Source organism: Cynocephalus volans, chromosome 7 (genome assembly GCF_027409185.1).
Source record: "Cynocephalus volans isolate mCynVol1 chromosome 7, mCynVol1.pri, whole genome shotgun sequence".
Lineage (NCBI taxonomy): Eukaryota > Metazoa > Chordata > Mammalia > Dermoptera > Cynocephalidae > Cynocephalus > Cynocephalus volans.
In genome coordinates, this window is record NC_084466.1 from 153,237,762 (window position 1) to 153,251,719 (window position 13,958).

Sequence of the window (13,958 nt, forward strand, 5' to 3'; positions counted from 1 at the left end):
ATAGCATCAGCATTAATGAAAAAGTTACAGGAAGCACAGGAGCGGATAAAGACAGTCCCTCTAGGCTAGGACGGGTCATTAGTCCTAAAGAGACTAAATACCACAAGTAATAAGCCCAATTAATAGACACGAAGTTCTGCAGTCTATAAACAAAAAATAAAATCTCTCCTTTCAAACATTCATGGAGCATTTACAAAAACGATCCCTATTTTAGAACTCAAAAGAAACTTCCAAATACCAAGAGACAACATTCTCAGATACAACCAGTAACGTATAAAACGGAAAAACCAAAAGTCTCCTGCCCTAGGAAATGCCAGTCAGTCTCTTAAACAGTCTTTGACTAAACAGAAAATCAAAATTGAAACTACAGAATACTTGGAAGTCAATGATAATAAAAATGTTATGTATCGGAACCAATGGGAGAGAGCTAATACAGTACTCAGCAGAAATCCCACGACCTTACTAACTTACTTTAATAAATAAAGGAGAGAAAAGTAAATGAATAAAGCGTGTAGCTTGGGGAGTTAATAGAACAATAAAACAAAACTACTTTAAAGAAAGCAAAAAGAAAGAATTTTTTTTAAATTAATGAAATCAAGAACAGAAAAATAGCAGGATAATTCCAAGATATGCTTGTTCTTTAAAAAACGGGGGGAAATGATATAATGAATCATGAGCTCCTAGTAAAGAAAAAGGGGGAAAGCACGATCCCTAAAATAAAAATAATAAGGATAAAATAATCACTGGTGAGAAGAAATATAAAGAATCTTTAAGAGATAATTTTGCTGAATCAAATATAAATATATTCAAAACGCAAATTTTCTAGGACAATAGAATTTTTCAAAACCTACTGTACAAGAGAGCGAAACTCTAAACAGACACCACAGCAGGAAAAGAGGAAGCCAGGAAAGAGGTCCCCACAGGACCCCTGAAATCTCCTGCCTGGATGCATTCAGAGCACGGAAAATGAAGGAAATCTTCCCTTGTTTGGAAGATTTCATACCAAAAACCGACAAAGATTGCCCACAAAAGAGAAACCTCTACTCTAATGTCACATATGAATATTGGTGCAAAAGCTCAAATAAAGTAATGGCAAACAATACCAATTACAATTGCTCATAGAAAATAACATATGTACATGTGAATCTAACAAAACACATATAGGATTTGTATGCTAAAAACTATAAAACTCTGATGAAAAAAACAAATAAGATTTAAATAAATGGAAAAATATTCCATGTTCGTGGACTGAAAGATTTGACCTGGTGAAGATGTCAGTTCTCTCCAAATTTATACATAGGTTCAATGCAATTCCTATCAAAATCCCAGTAAGACATTTTTGTAGATATAAACAAAAGTATTCTAAAATTAATATAGCAAAGCAAAGGAATTAGAACAAAATTATTCTAAAATTAATATGGCAAGGCAAAGGAATTTAGTTAAAACGATTTTGAAAAAGAATAAAGTAGGAGAAATCAGTCTACCCAACTTCAAGACATTACATAGCTACAGTAATCAAGACTGTGGTACTGGTGGAGGGTTCTGTGGAACAGAATAGAGAACCTGGAAATAAATCCACACAAATATGACCAACTGATTGTTAACAAAAGTACAAAAGCAATTTTATGGTGGAAGAATAGTCTATTCAATAATTGGGGCTGAAGCAACAATATATCTATTGGAAAAAAAAATAAGACCCTTAACCTGACCCTCACATTATATAAAAATTAATAAAAATTAATTCAAAATGGATCATAGGGTTAAATGTAAAAATAAGATTTTTTTACTTATTGTAAACATAAAACATTTAGAAGATAATAAAGGAGGAAAATGTTTGAGATCTAGAGCTTGGTAAAAAGTTCTTAGTTGACACCAATAGCATAATCCACACACACAAAAATAATAATAAATTGGGCTTGGTCAAAATTTAAAACTTGCTCTGCGAAGGTGATGTGAAGCCAACTTGAAAGACAAACTATGGACTGGGAGAAAAATATTTACAAACCACAAATCTAACAAAAGACTACGTCAAGGACGTACAGAACTCTCCAGAGTGAAAACACAGACAGTGCAGTCAGAACGGGGACAAAAGACATGAGGAAGCGTTTCACTAAAGAGGATGTGCAGACAGCAAATGAGCATGCGAACAGGTGTTCAACATTAGCTACTGAAGAAACGCAAGTGAGACCACAGTGAGCTATCACCACACACCCGTGAGAACAGCTAACGAAGAACCAGTGGCAAGACCAGACACTGGACCTCTCACACCATGCTGGTGGGGATGCAGGATGGGACAGTGACTCAGAAAAACAGGCAGTTTCTCACCAAACTAAACATGCAATGATTACAGAACTGTGTAAGATCTACATGAAAACAAACAAACAAACAAACAAAACACACCATTTTCATAAAACATAAATCAGTACTGAGAATAAAAAATAATGTCTGGACAAATGCAAAAGCCAATTCCATGTTCTTATAGAGGGAAGCATTCTGGTCTCAGGGATGCCATTTCTCCCTCAATGAATCTCTCAAGGTAAGACAATCCCCTAACAGATCAACAGAAATTCTTTTTGGAAATAACCTGTACCTTACTGAAAAGTTCACATGAAAAAGAATAAAGCAAGAATAGCCAGAAAACTTCCCAAATGATTAGTGAGGAGGAAGAACTAAGTCTACAAGACAGTAAAACAGTGTGTACTATAATAACTACAGCAGTGTGGTTCTGTCAAATAAAGACAGAGAAATAGGACAGCATAAAAAATCTAGAAGTAAACCCCACCGTAGACAGAAATTTACAGTATCATGTGGGTGGCACTACATTTGGAGAAAATATGAATCATAATAAATAACACTGGGACACCTTGAGGGCTATTTGAGAAAAAAAAGAGTTTGATATATTACATACACCGTATACCAAAATAAATTCCAGATGGTTCAAAGGACTTCAATGTAAAGATGGAAATAATAAACATACTAGAAGAAAATATGGAGAAAAATTATTTATATGTTCAGAAGGAGTGAGGCCTTTCTAAGTATGACATAAATTTTGAGACACTGATTATGTTAACCAAATAAAAATTCAAAATGTTTATACAGCAAAAGGTACCCTAATCAAAGTGACAAGAAAGGGAATAATCAGGGAAAATATGAGTAGCTAAAATCCCAGTCAAATAATTTATTTGCGGTGGGCACAGGTTAAGGTCTGAGGTGTGTGCTGGGTCCAGCACACCAGCCTTGCTGGTTAGGTCCTTCTCTCCCTCCCCCTCACAAGAAAAAGACTTGCCCCCAATCCTTGCAAGCATCAGATCCAGCAAATGCCACTAGACATGGCAACTGTGCATAGCCAGTCAAGTGAGAGGACCACCAATAACACCCATCCCTCATTTAACAGCACTAGGTGCGGCCCACCCCACACTCAAATCCTTTTTCAGCCAGAGGAAGGAAGAGTCCAAAAATCTATCCTAGTTTTTAGGCCACTTCTCTGTTGGAACCCTGGGAGGCTGGCAGCTCCGTCTTCCTGACCATCAGTCCACAAGAGAGCAGCTTTCCAACAGCCTCACGGGCTCAAATCCCACCTTAAAGGCTGAATTGCAACTTTGGGCAGAACTGCTGAGCCCAAGAGATCTAGTAGACATGTCTTTAGCAGCTTCTGGAAATGATATGTACAAAAGTTTTTTTTTAAAGCTTTATCTTTTGTCTACAAGAAGTATGGGCTTGAACAACTCTCCCGCCCCCCTCCCCGCCCTTCTCTGCTGGAACTGTAATCACACAGTTAAATGCTTCTGCCACATTCTCAGTACAGCCAAATGTTGGACACTGTGTGAACCATCAGCCTGTTGATTTATTGGGTTTTTCACTTTGGGCTTGGTTACCATGGCTTTTCGAGAATGCAGACCATAGGAGGGAATGTTACAAACTTAGAAACATTATCTATTTTCCATTACCTTCAAGAAAAATATCTACCAGGGAAAGAGGGAGAAAAAATGCCACTTTGGGGGCCAAGTCACAATAAATTTGGGAGAGGCATTCCCTAGTTAAGAATCCCCAGTGCAGAAAGCTAAAAGTAAAAAAGAGGTAAAGTCCCCCAAATCTGAAATAGTCACTTGAGGAACCAGGGAAAAAAGGAACCAAAGAAATGGCTCATCTGAATTCAAAAGAACAGAGAGGAGAGGGTTGGCCCCGATTCTGCTCAATGCCTGGCAGGCACCGCCGACAGCTGGAGAGTTCTAAGGTGGCAGGACCGGGAGTCAGAGAGCAGAGAGGTGGGGTGGGCTGGCCAGGCCGCTGCAGGACTTTTGTGGGCCCTTGGCGCTCTGCATTTGTGGGCACTACTAGTTTTCTATCGCTGCTGCAAACTTCCTGATTTACGCAAATTGATTCTCTTATAGTTCTGGAGGTGAGAAGTTTTAAAATCCAGGTGTCAGCAGGGCTGGTTCCTTCCGGAGGCTCCACAGGGAATCCGTTTCCTAGCCTTTTCCAGCTTCTAGGGAGCACCCCACTCACGGCCCTTCCTCCATCCTCCAAGCTATCCCAGTGAGGTCCATTCTCAAGCTGCCATCTCTCTGGTTTTTTCTTCTGCCTCCCTCTTCCACATTTAAGGACCCTTGTAGCTACAGTGGGCCCACCCAAATAATCCAGCAGCATCTCCCTATTTGTAGGTCAGCCGATTTGCAAGTTTCACTCCATCTCCTACCTTAATTCCCCCTTGTCACGTGACCTAGCAGGTGACTACAGGTTCCAAGTGTTAGGATGCTGAAACCTTTGCAGGCAGAGGGAACCAAAGTGTATTTTTCTGCCAGCCACAAGCCCACTTCTCCATAAAAAGTATGCAAAAATCACATTTTACAACTGCATTGGTATAAAGATGAATATATTAACATTACATATTAAAATATTTTCTTCAACCTAAAAGTTCACTTTTTTCCTTCTGATTTTAAAAGAAATTACATACTTTCATGGGTCCCTAAAAATCTTGAGGTCCCAGGCACCGTGCCTTCTTGTCTGAAGCATAAGTTAGCCCTGGGGGCAGCCACATATGAGCTCCAGCCTCAGAAGCACGCCAATGAAGTACACACAAGCCCATTGACGGGGCAGGGAAGTGTCTACACTCGCACAGGCCTCAGCACAGGAGACATCCTTGAGTAATAGCGGTGAGGGTGCATGGGGGAGGGCGGAGGGAGCAGAGAGGACAAGTGTTGTCACTATGAGAATAAGAGCATTGAGCTGCATCTCTTAGGCTTTCTAAACCTCAGTTTCCTCATCCATACAATGGAGACAAGAAAGGGGTCCATTTGGCAAGGTCACTGTGAGCACCACACGAGGTAGCACAGGCAAAGTGCTCGGAAACCCTGATACAGGGAATCAATATGTTTTTATTTAAAGAAATTTCCTGCCAGCCCAATGTTTTCCAACAAAATACAGATGTGTCCCAGTATTTTCACGAATCGTCAGACTGGACTCCTCAGTTGCAACAGGATTCAGTTGCAAAGTCTTCCCAGGTGCCCTCTGGAGGCACTGGAGGCACTGGAGATCCAGGCTATGAGTGAATGGGGCAGGGGGACTCACAGGCAGGGGGAGGTGGGATGAGGCTGTGTAGGGGAAGTGAAGGTAAATGGTCAGGGTCCCTTAGGGATTCCGAGTCTTGCCCAATATTTGATGTAAATATGCACGTGCGCCCAGGTGTTCCTTGGTTATTGTCTAGGGTAATTGCGCATGTGCACCCAGGTGTTCCTGGGTTGCCTGACTCACACCCAGGTGTCCTGGATTATCAGACTTGAGTATAAAGAAAGAATGACTCTAATCCACACGTCTCCCCTTGCCCCATTGCTGCAAGCTGCTGCTGAGGGAGCTGAGGACTGAGCCCATGCTGTCTGCCAATGGCTCCCGGGATCTTTCCCAATTACCTAGCTCGTGAGCGGTCTGGCGTGTGAGGGGTCTGGCGACCCAGACTCTCCATAGGGTTTGAACGGTCTCTCTGTGATCCACCCTAGCAATATAGGCTGCTTTGTAAATAAAAGCGGTTATGGCCTGCTGAGTCTCTGCTGTGCATCCAGAATGTGCTCAGGGCTTTCTGTCACATCCCACTGAACACACACAGCAGGCTGAGAGAGTAGGAAACAGGCTTGCACAGGTGAGATGACCACCTGGACCACCCACCTACTCGGGGCTGGTGGTGACTGCCTCCCAGTTAATGACTCTAAGGCCACACAGAGCAAACCAGGGCCGTCAGAGCACAGAGAGCAGAGTGTGGCCTGAGCGCTCCAGGAGCAGAGCACACTTCAGGTCGGCTGGAGAGATGAGAGGGGTGGGCGTGGGGATGCTGGCTTGTGAGCAGGACCCTCCACAAAAGGGGAAAAGTCCTAAGAAAACAAGGGCAACAGCAGGGCACTCGCTTTGTGCCAAGGACTATCTTAACTGCTTGACATGAATTAACTCACTCAATCCCCTCAACAGCCCTACGTGGTGTATACTATTATTATCACCATTTTACAGCTAAAGAAACTGAGGCACAGAAAGGCTCAGGAACATGTCCAAGGACATGCAGCTAGATGGGTCTGGAGTCCCAGTCCCACTCCAAGATCTGCACTCTTATTCGCTCTCCGACAGTGGGTGAGGACCTGGTCGTTGGAGAAGAACAGACAACAAAGGACCAGAGCTGCACCCCTACAGGGCATGTACACTCCCAGTGGTTTATGCACTAAAGAGCCCACTTCACTAGGCGGATTCTGGGCTGTCAGGGCTGTCTGGCCTCTGGAGAAGGGGCAGGGGGATGAGGGGGGACACCAGACACTGAGACCTGCGCTGTGCAGGACACTGATCTAGCACTGGAGATTCTGGGGCAAAAAGCCCTGCCCGCTCCGAGGAAGCAACATTGGCACACGCACAAATAAATAGGTGGTCGAATAAAGTCAAGTGAGCACACAGTGACAGAGTGGGTTTTAGAAGGCAGTCAGAGAAAGCCTTGGAATGCAAAAAGGGCTGTGCCTTCAGGCAGAAGGAACACAAGGGCAAAGGCCCTGAGCCAGGAGCACGCTTGATGCATCTGCAGAACAAAAAGGAGGCTCCTGGGCTGGAGCGAATGAGCAAGAAACGAGGTCAGACCAGCAGTGGGCGCCAGTCCACACAGGGCCTTGCGGGTCAAGGGGTGGGGCATTACTGCAAAGGGGCCCTCCCCACAGGAAGCAGGGGGGAGAAAAGCCAGGGGCATCCAGCAACCATCTGGAGGGTTTCCCGGGGAGTCACAGGACTTTTGAATAAAGCAGGGTGGAAGCTTCCTACCCAGGAACGAACTCTAAAATTGTTTCCATTTCATGGATTTTACCATCTGAGAGCACATTCCTCAGTCATCAGCACCCGGAAAGCCACGTGTGAGCCATACAGAAATCGGTGAGAGCTTTATTTAACTTCAAGTACCTATCCCCGCACTGTTGAAATTTAGCAGTGATTGCATGCCTGGCCTTCCACTCTTCATGCCAAACTCTACCGCTCAGAAACTAGGAGTTTTCAAAGACGTTAGAGAGAAGCTTGGAGATATCTCTCTCCCCACCCCCCCACAGGTGTCAAACATTTCATTTCACCATGAAGCGTGACGCCTCTGAAAACACACCCCCGTCTCCCAAGACGATGACTAATGACTAACGAAGCGCCAGCGGGCTCCCTCTGAGCTCTGCTTCCAGGGCCCGCCGGGCACCCTTCCTGAGCTCCTGGCCCGGCCCCGGCCCACCTCCCCTCCACACCCACCTGGGAGGAACAGGAGCAGGGCAGAGGCTGGGATGGGTCCTGGGGAGCAGGAAAGCAGATGCAGTTGAAGAGAAAGGGAGGGATCACCTGCACACTTCGTATGGTGGAAATGGGAACCTCAGCCAAGGAAGGTGTTTGGGAAGGTTCTGGCTCATCTTCCGTACTGGATCAACATCCTCCAGCTGCTTCCAGATTTGCTCACCTTATTCTTCCTTCTGCTATGACCACACTGTCACTGCAAGCTGCCTCCTCAGCTCCTCTGTTGAGCTGTGGTCCAGTGCGCCATGGAGACCCTCCCCACGGGGACAGTGCTGAGTGGCCCACTCCGCAGCCTCAGGACTCCCAAGCATCTGCTCTTCTATGACCTTCCCTTCACTCCACCTCCAGCATTTGCACCCTGACCCCAGTCATCACCTCTGCTACCTCGTGGAGTTCTCAAATTGGCCACTGGGCTCCCAGGCAAGCCGCCATCACTTCTTAAGCCCCATCTCCCACAGGGGCTCCTTGAACCTGCCCTGTGCTTGCAGGGAATCAGCGCTCTGGCTGCAATGCCTGCCCTTCCAGCCCTGCTGCTCAGCCTCACAGCCCTTCACTCCTAATGCCTGTGTTCCACCAGCACCCACGACACCTAAATCCTTGATCTCCTCCAGCTGCACCTGCCAGCAACTCTACTGCAAGTGTGCCCAATGGGACAATGACAATTCCACGCACTCCTGACACCCCGTGAGCCCACGCTGCAACTGGACAAAGACCCTCCCTGTCCTTTTCCTCAACACGGGTCTTATGCTCTCTAAGTTTCCAATCCCTATACCTACCACATTCACTCATCAGAGGACCCCGCCTCCTACTTCACGAACAATATAAAACCCTCTGGGGTGAAGGCTCCAAACCCACCTCAGCACTTGCTCCCCCACCTGTACTGTCTCAGGGGACCAGGAGACCCTCCTCCATTCCAGGGCGAGCCTCTCCAGCTCACCAGTGGACCTTCCCCATCAGCCACTCCCCACGCACTTTCCCCCAACTGGAGCCTGCTCTCCAGGCTATGGACACGGTTGTCATCCCAGGAGGAAAGGGGGAAACCCACCTTTCTTGACCTTGTCTTCCTTCTGACTTCGGTACCTCACCTGCTCCTGTCTTTCGCTATCAGAATTCTCAAAGGAGCAGCCCATACTCATAATCTCTGCTAAGACTTTCCACTGCCAAATAGAAGGTGAGCTCCTTAGGGCTAGGGCTGGGCCTTCTTCCAGCCTTGTGTTCTGGGGCACAAAGCCTGGCGCAGGGCAGAAGCTCTATTCATCTTCCTCTAATTAACCTACTTTTACAAATTCAGCCAACTAGTCAGACTTCCTCAGCCCTCACCTTACAAACCCATCAATCAAACTGCTGCCTCATTTTAAAGACAAATTCACAGACAAGAGACAAGGAGAATCGTTTTATCTATTAAACAGTTAAAATTTAAAACTTTTGGTTATTTTAAATTGCCTGTATTTCTGCTAAGTCATTAGAAGCATCTATTCACCTCAAGCAGAATAATTAACTTTTCAATCGTCGCATTGGTTATAATTCTAACACTCATATATCTAATATACTTTCTGTCATTAGGGAAATAAAAGATTGGTTTTTTATTAGTATACTAACATTTCACTAAATTGCAATACATTGGGGAAGGATAATTTATATTGGTGAAAAATATAAATTATTCAACATCCCTTAAAATAATTATATTTTATTACTTTCAAATAGCATGAATTATTTGAAAGATTATTAAAACTGGAATTATAGATTTTTATCACCAACTTCGTTATGAACTAGTCTTGGGACCATGGTGGCTAAGCCTGAAGACCTCGCAGCACCATTTTTCCCGTTTCTATCACAGGTCTGATGGCAGCTCCTCGTCCCCATCTCATGCCAGCATGTACTTTTCTGATTCTAATAGTCCTGTTAACATACTGGATTTTTCCACTAGATCGAAAGCTCCCTGCAGGCTGGACCACCTCTTGCTCACTTTTGAATCCCTAGTGCTTAGTACAGAGTGCTCAATAAACATCATATGAACGAATTAATAAACATACAAAGAGAGTATCAGGAACAAATAAGATTATGGATGATCACTTTAAAATACCAACTATAAAATTAAAAGTATAAATTGTATTATTTATCCCATAAATTAAAAGTATTAATAGTATTCTTAAAATATACAAGGGTAGTTCAAAAAGCTCATGGAAAATAGAATTAAAAGATAATAGGAATCTTTCCATGAACTTTTGAAGTACTCTTGTATACTATAACACCAGCTCTTAGTAAACGGCTTCTTTCTGTATTTCAACAACCCGGTAGACACCGTTTTAAATAGCGACATCCATTTGACAACCTCTTTCCTTTCTATGTCTAAAACATTACCAACCAAAATGCAACACTCTTTGAGATTAGGATACATTCGGCACACTTAACTAGAAAAATCGAACACTAATTCCAACTCCACCATCGTTTGTCTGGGTTTGAATTCCACATCTGCCTGCAGCCCTGCAGGATTTGGGGAGGTAGCAGTCAGCATTTAGGGATGTGGGCAGGATTGTAACCTGCACAGAGGCCCCCTCGAGCTTTCACACAGAGATACTTCAATGAACTTGTCCTCCAGGGGTGTTCCTGTGAGGGGCAGATGGGAGGCCCTGGCAGGCAACACTCCCCCCACCCCCAGATTCATGTGGAATAGCCTCTCCTATCTGTATTTTCTAAAAATTTCCAAGAAAAAATTTGAGTCAAGAATCTGTAGCTAAAAATAAAGCTTAAAAACCACTGTTCTAGATAAACCCAAACTGGTGCAGAGGGAAGAAGCTATCGTACAGTGAGCACTTATTGTGTGCTGGGTAATCTTAAAACATAATTTCATTTAATCCTCACCACATCTTTATGAGATAGAAAATAGTTATCCCGTTTTAGAGAACAGAAAGCTGAGGTTTAGAGGAAGGACATCTCATAGCCAGCAAGTGACGAGCCATGACTCAATTCCAAAGCCATCTCTAGACATCTCGTCATTTCTCAGCTTTCTGTTTCCAAGTCCCCCCCCGTTACATTTTAAGCCTGCTCTCAGTTGTTTACAGTCATAGATTAATTATTTCATTATCATTCACTGTGAATGAACCTTTGTCAATTTGTTACTTCATAATAATATCCATTCATTGAAGAGTCATTTCCTGAGCACTAATAGATGCCTGGTACCGGGCAAAGTCCCAGAAATACACACTATCAAGACATTGCCTCTGTGATCAAGGGACTCACCAACTAGTGGAGAGAAATACAGAAACTGTAGGGGCCAGAAGAAAACTTCCCCCCTAAAGGTTCATCAGTAAAAATTACTGATAAATTTAGATCAATAGGAAGAAAAGGCATAACAAATTTTATTATCTAATGTGCTGGGAGAAGGCAAAGCATGGAAGAATCGCAAGAGAGTAAAGTCTCAAATTCCAAGGAGCGTAATGAAGCTTTTACACCAAAGTTCAAGAGAGAGAAAGAAGGTCGGGGGGGGGGGAGGTAGATGCCCCAGAACAAAGGCCTGAGACAGGTTTCTCTGAAGTTCTGGGGAGAGGTGTTGTACAGGTGAAAGAAGTCAGAAGTTAAAGTTAAGGACAGACATCTAGTGTGCAAACAGAAATACTTGAGGAAGTCTCATCGCTGCACTCAGAAACAGTAGACAGTAGCCCTTGGAGGGGCCTCGGAGGACGCCTGGCTGTTTGCACGTACAAATGGAAATTTCTTTTACTAAGAAACAGTTTTCTAGCCAATCTTGTTTTTGCAGTCTTTCTGAATTAGCCATCTTGAAATATGTCAAAGAAATATATTTTGGGGCTTAAATATTTTGCTTTCCCATAAAGCCAACAAAGTGGTAGCTCAGCAGTCTGCACTGGGAACAGCATGGGGACAGCTACTGCCTTCTCTACTGCCAGTATTTAATGGTGTCCATTGTTGCTGGTCACGCTAGCATAGATCCCACTGCCTCCAGCACTGATCCTGCCTCTGGGAGATCAGGGCTCAGATGCCAGAACGTGTCCTTGTCCCACTCGCCTTCGGTTCTCAGTGGAGACAGCACTATCCAGGAGGTAAGAAAAACCAAAACTCAGCAGATTTCTTTTTATGGTCCCTGAAGAATAATTTGACTTGAAATACATTTAGGCATTTAAAAAAATTGACTCTCAAAAGTAATTCTGTCCCTTGCCTTCCTTCTTAGATATTCCTGTCCCAGCTAAGCCAAAGAGAGATGCTGTTCTCCTGCAATCTCTTATTTACCCCAAACCCTCTTGTGTTTCTGTTTGGAATAGAATGTGAGCATATACCCAGCTTGCTCCTATTTTCTAGTCTGATAATAACCCAACTGCAGGATCTCTAATGACGGTAATCAGACAGGTTAATATACAAGTATTAAGGTAAAATCCCTGCTCTCATCTTTATGGAAAATCTCAAAATAGTCTTTCTGTCCAAGTTCCCATTTTCCTTGAGCAACCCAACTTTTTTCCCCCCAAATTCTCACCTTTCAGATTCTAAATAATGAAAATAATTGTCATGGTAATAAGCCACCAATGAAAGCGAAATGCATACCTCAGAGCAGGACTCAGCATACATGAACACGTACATATATGCGAAGTGAACGAAAAGAAATGCAAAGTGAATAAAAAGTGATACACAAAGGAGCACAAATATACTACCAAGTGTTGTCAAAATGCACAAATCATCCCAGCTCTGGAAATTCACTCAGAGAATATAATTCAAATGAAGGAAAAGGTATGAAAACACTTTCTTGCAATATATGTGATAACAGAAAATTGAGACGACAGAGTAAATTACAGGCCATTAAAAGTGATCATTATGAAGCCCGAGTAACAGCATGAAAAATGTTACCGATATGCTTTTAAGTTAAAAATAACATAATTGAATATATAATATGATTGCAATATGTATTTAAAAATTTACGTTTGCATAAGAACTGTGGAATCATGAATAATGTTTTAAAATGTTGCTAGATGTTATATTGTCTTTATGATAAAAAAAATTCAGAGGAAAACAGACGCTGAGTCATTGCCTGACAATTGTCACTTTGTAAAAAAAGTCCCTTATGCAGGGACAATGACAGGTAGTTAAATGTGAGCACAGATGCCAGGTTCATCTCTTTTATGCCAGTTTATTAACATTGACCTTTCCAGAATTTAAAGTTAATCTGGTCAGTAAATTACAGTCTTATTTTACATGATTGCCAGCAGGTAATTAGTAAATACTGAAAGATGCCAAGAAAGGGAATTCCACAGTACAGTGAGGTATGAGGGGTAGGGGCTGTAGGACAGGAGGGGTCTCAGCTGATGAGGCCCGCATTAGTTTTCCTAATGCTAAAGGCAGGGCATTGGTGCTCTCGGCTTCTCAGTGTAGGCAGATGTGACAGGAACTTGAAGATTTTTTGTTTAAATTCAGAAAGCACCAGAAGCCCTAATGCCCCTGCCAAGGCCTGCCCAGCCCTCAGTCTCTGCAAAGCCACCGTCTACATGGCTGGAGCCACCCCACGATCCCCATGGATGCAGCCCTGCCTCTGTCTCCACAACCAACTACAGGCTGAGGGTCAAGAGGGCTTTTTTTCATATATTTTTTGTTTGTTTATTGTTGTAAAAAAGGCAACAAAATTTATCACTTTAACCATTTGAAGTTTATAATTCATGTCATTAAGTACATTCATATTGATTTGCAACCATCATGACTGCCCACCTGCAGAACTTTTCATCACCCCAAACTGAAACTGTACCCACTGGACACCAACCCCCCGTTCCCTGTCCCCCCAGCCCCTGGCAACCACCATCGTCTCTTTCTGTCTCTATGAATCTGAATACTCTGGGTCCTCAAAATCATATGGTATTTGTTCTCTCACGACAGGCTTATGGCACTTAGTATAATGTCCCCAAGGTTCCTCCTTGTATAACATGTCAGAATTCCCTTCTTCTACAAGGACGAGTAATTCCTCCATTGTATGCATATGCCGTGGGATGAAGGGGTCTCGGGGGCTTCGGCCTGCCTCTCTTGGGATTACCATCAGGTCATACTTGTTACTGATGACCCAGCCCCGATCGCAAACTCAATTCTGAGGAATGGGCTCATTCTCAGACCCACGCTGGGCTGTCTTTCACTTGTACTGTGTCTCTAGTGCTCTTTCCCTTGGAAAACTGTCTGGGCTTCCAGAC

The 13,958-nt window shown here is 43.5% G+C and overlaps 1 protein-coding gene across 1 annotated transcript in view; it reads right to left on the minus strand.

Moving 5' to 3' along the window:
• The window catches only part of CPXM2 (carboxypeptidase X, M14 family member 2), a 120,116-nt gene that overhangs the window by 61,421 nt on the left and 44,737 nt on the right, over positions 1-13,958 (minus strand). The gene's annotated exons all lie outside the window — the stretch shown is intronic.